Source organism: Engystomops pustulosus, chromosome 10 (genome assembly GCF_040894005.1).
Source record: "Engystomops pustulosus chromosome 10, aEngPut4.maternal, whole genome shotgun sequence".
NCBI classification, from domain to species: Eukaryota; Metazoa; Chordata; class Amphibia; order Anura; family Leptodactylidae; genus Engystomops; species Engystomops pustulosus.
Genome location: NC_092420.1, coordinates 82,428,480 through 82,433,653, shown reverse-complemented (window position 1 = coordinate 82,433,653; position 5,174 = coordinate 82,428,480).

Genomic DNA, 5,174 nt, shown 5'->3' with positions numbered 1-5,174 from the left:
GCAGAACACAGCGGTCGCAAGTCTCACTACAAATTGCTCAGAATTGGCAAGTACATGCACTGCAGAAACTAAAGCCACCAGCAGATCAACCAGAAATCAAATATATAGAACCCTACTGTAGGCTTCAAGAAGCTGTTTGTATTCTCCTATGGCTATTTTCTAGCCAAGTATCAAAGGAAGCACACTACTATGCCAGATGAGATGACACTGAGTTATTGCCTAATAGAAATCCAACCCCTACTGAATTTTGCCACTTCAGCCTTTGCTATGGATATGTGCGCCACTAAGCGCAGAACACAGCGGTCGCAAGTCTCACTACAAATTGCTCAGAATTGGCAAGTACATGCACTGCAGAAACTACAGCCACCAGCAGATCAACCAGAAATCAAATATATAGAACGCTACTGTAGGCTTCAAGAAGCTATTTGTATTCTCCTATGGCTATTTTCTAGCCAAGTATCAAAGGAAGCACACTACTATGCCAGATGAGATGACACTGAGTTAGTGCCTAATAGAAATCCAACCCCTACTGAATTTTCCCACTTCAGCCTTTGCTATGGATATGTGCGCCACTAAGCGCAGAACACAGCGGTCGCAAGTCTCACTACAAATTGCTCAGAATTGGCAAGTACATGCACTGCAGAAACTAAAGCCACCAGCAGATCAACCAGAAATCAAATATATAGAACGCTACTGTAGGCTTCAAGAAGCTGTTTGTATTCTCCTATGGCTATTTTCTAGCCAAGTATCAAAGGAAGCACACTACTATGCCAGATGAGATGACACTGAGTTATTGCCTAATAGAAATCCAACCCCTACTGAATTTTCCCACTTCGGTCTTTGCTATGGATATGTGTGCCACTAAGAGCTAAACACAACGGTAGCAAGTCCCCCTGCTAATTCCTCACAAAATGGTAAAAGATGCAAATTAAAATAAAAAAAGTAGAACGTTATTGTAGCCCTAAGAAGGGCTGTTGGGTTCTTTGAGAATCACTCCTGCCTAACAGTAAGCTAATAGAACACCCTAACGCTTTCCCTGACCAGCAGCAGCTCTCTCCCTAGCGGCATCCAGAGACAGAATGATCCGAGCAGCGCGGCCAGCGGCTAGTCTATCCCAGGGTCACCTGATCTGGCCAGCCAACCACTGCTATCGACGTGTAAGGGTACCACGTCATGCTGGGTGGAGTGCAGAGTCTCCTGGCTTGTGATTGGCTCTGTTTCTGGCCGCCAAAAAGCAAAACGGCGGGAGCTGCCATTTTCTCGAGCGGGCGAAGTATTCGTCCGAGCAACGAGCAGTTTCGAGTACCCTAATGCTCGACCGAGCATCAAGCTCGGACGAGCATGTTCGCTCATCTCTAATTTTTAACTTTTCACAATAAAAAATTGTAAGTTTAATACTTTAACATGAATTTCATGACTCAACCAATGATTGGCACGGCCTCTAAACCCCCCAATCCCATCAGAGGTGTAACTGCAAGCTCAGAGGTCCTAATACAAAATCTACTACAGGGTCTTGTTTCAGGGCCCAGTGGGAAATCCTGTCTCTTTTCTCTCTATTGGTGAACAAAAGTGGACACTTAGTGGTCATGTACTAAGCTTTATTTGAAGATAGGCCGATTCTGTGGTTGGACTTGTTACCACTAAGTTTCACACTTAAGGATGGAAATACTTTGCAAAGGTTCAATTCACAGCCGAATCCTTTATCTAAACCCTGTCCAGGGCTGATAGATTTATTGGTATATTAGGAGACATCAGACACATGTCCATCAAGATACACCCTAGCTATGCCTCCATATAAAACAATACAGATGTACTAATTTACGGAATTAAGAACGTCCTTACTAAATACTGGATGTATTTGGTATGGAGGGACGAGCACTCTATTGGGTTCCAGTGGCAATTTGGGGCAGAATATGGAGTTGAGAACTTTGTATCGGGTAGCAAATGGGGCAGTTAATGGGGTTTAGAACTCTCTATACGGATCCAGAGGCAAAGGGCAAAATATGTTGGTTAAGAACTCTTTATAAGGTTTCAGATAGAAATTGAAGCAGCATATGTAATTGAGATCCCTATATAGGGCTCCAGACGCACATGAGGACAGCCTAGTTCTATATGCTGATGTTTGACCATCATTTTCTTCTGATAACTTCCTTTGGGCTCCCAGAGGCAAATATGGGTGGTATATGGTGTTGGAGAACTCTCTATCGGTTTCAGAGGCATATAGAGTTGAGGACTCTTTATCAGGTTTCAGGAGGAAATGGGGGTAGCACATAGGGTTGAGATCTCTCTATAAGGTTCCAGAGGCAAATTGGGGGAGGCAATATGGTTGAGAACTCTCTATTGGGTTCCAGAAGGAAATTGGGGCAGCATGTGGAATTGATATCTCTCTCTATATGGTTCCAGAGGTAAACGGGGGAAACCTACAGCTATTTGTTGACTTTTGACCATAATTTTCTTCTGAGAACTTCCAGCAGTAAATGTGGGCAGTATATAGGGTTAAGAACTCTATCGGTTCCAGAAGTAAATAGGGTTGAGAACGCTCTATCATATTCCAGAGGCATACAGGGGCAGCATATGTCTCTGAGAACTTGTGGGGGGCGTCTAGTGCTATGTGTTGACTTTTGACCATCATTTACTAGTTTATAGATAGACAAGTGGAATAATACTTATGTTGTAGTCTGTGCTGGGCTCCAGAGCAGTAATCATAATGCTGATAATTGTAATTAAAATTATATATATCTAAGATATGGCACAGATCATCAGACACTGAACATGCAGGGAGTGCTTAGAGATATACACTTAAAGTTTGGCAGAATTGTGAGTGCAGGTCTCGGCGGATGTGACTGAGGTACCAGATGTGCCCGAAAAGCAAAGTGTTTCTTTTTAAGTTGATTTTTATCAGCGTATAAAATGTGTAATGGTATTGAGAGATGATTTAACTATAAAATGTTCCGCATTTGTATTGTACCATGCTCACTGTTTAACCGAGTCTTTAATAAGTTGTATAATGGATTACAATGATGCACCTGCTGCTCTATAGATTTAGCACAAACATCTCCTGGAAACGGTACAGAAAGGGAGCCGAGGAGGAGAAGGTCGTAAAAAAGATTCTCTACTCTTCTGTTACAGGTGCATCATCAAAGCCGTCCTGGCAGCCAACATCGCAGTGTAGCTGGCAACCCGATGCTGGTGGAGCCATCAACACATGGTGCACTTACTGCCCTCCATACTATTGAGCTCTGCTGGAAACCTATTAGTTGGCTCTTTCCGACCCTGGTTACATTATATATGGTGAGACACATTATGAAGTAGCAGAGATGCTATTAGAATTAAGGTAAAGGGGCTGTATAGGTTTAAAAATATTTTAAAAACAGCCCAAAAATATGACCGTATTCACCTTAAAAGAAATCTAGCATCAGTTTAACTTACTAAGTACTAATAAGAAGTTCCCGAGGAACATCATTCCCCTTGACCTCTTGTATTCTAACTCTATGATCTTCATATATCACAGAAAAATAGAATTATCAAAGTTATGCAAATTACCCTGGTGGTTAGACCCACCCCCCGTCACCTGCTTTATGCACTTCTAACAGTAACAGTAAACAGATGGTAGATGTCCTTTAATGATCACTTGCCATTCCCATTTCTACTTTATTTGTCTCTATGCTCCGTTATACTTTCTAAACAAGTATTAACATCATGCAACAGCCATGGTGACCACAGCTATCCAGTATGTATCTGGCATTTTTTAGACACCGGGTAATGGTGGATCTGGGCAGAGGGAAGACAGATAGGACAGTAAGTCCTAAATCGAGCCCCACCAAAACTGTCACCTGCCTACTTGCCTCACGTATCCTAGGTGATTCGGGACAACCACGAAGACAGACAGGACAGACAGACAGGACAGTAAGTCCTATGTCGTACCCCACCAAAACTGTCACCTGCCTACTTGCCTCACATATCCTAGGTGATACGGGACAACCACAAAGACAGACAGGACAGACAGACAGGACAGTAAGTCCTATGTCGAGCCCCACCAAAACTGTCACCTGCCTACTTGCCTCACGTATCCTAGGTGATATGGGACAACCACGAAGACGGTCCCTTCCAAACAAATAACATAGAAAGCCAAGTCAGAGAGTCACAACAGAGATGGCAGATAAAGAATCGAGTAGCAGAAGGGAAGGTCAATACACAAAACCCAAAGTCAGTAAACCAGAGATAACAAGAGACAATAATGCCATAAATGACAGAGATCTGGGCATATAAATATAACTAGCAAGGTGTGATGGAACTGGGCAGGTATATAAAGGAGTTCCTGGACATGCCTCCAGAATCACACTAGTAACCCTTGCTGGACAGGGCTGAGCACAGAAGAAACCTAAACCACAGTTCAGACACAGAAAACACAAACAGAAATGAACACCTTCTAAGTTGCATTCCGCCGACAGACGTAGACTTTAACACAGATGTTACACAGTGAATGAAGTCCGAATATTTTCTGAATCTCTGTAGACGGATCTCTAAAAAGTGGCGACTACCTAATATTGCCATTCATCCAAAATTTTTCATTTATTCTTGTTTGTGGGGAAGAGCAATGGATGGAGGGAAATGTTAAAATTTGCAAAAACAATTTTCAAAATAATGTAGTAGAATTGGAAAAAAGTGTAATTTTTTGTTTTAGTACTTGAAGCCTAGAACACCAGTCTTAATGCATCCACCCCATTGTATAAAGGGGTAAATATTTGTGGTACTCTGCTTCATAGTAAAACAGGTGCAGCATCATACATGGCCCTGCCCCCTGTCTTTACCTCTCCACGTTGCCACGATGGCTCCGGCGCCTATAATTTTCTGCCAATTTCTGATAAATTTCCAGCCCCTTTCTGTCTTCCCTGTTGGATCTTTGTGCCTCGTTGACATTGAGAAAGCTTTTTCCTATGTCCTCCGAGTTTATAGTGATTTCTCGTTGTGACCTCGATTCCGTTCCTGACTCCAATCCCGTGCTGCCTGTCCTGACCTACCGCTACATCCCCGACTCTTATCCTGTGCTGCTTGTCCTGACCTTCCGCTACGTCCCTGACTCTGATTCCGTGCTGCCTGCCTCGACTTTCTGCCTGTCCCTGACCATGAGTTGCCTTACCGATTCTGTACTTCACCTTGGCCGCCACGGCGGA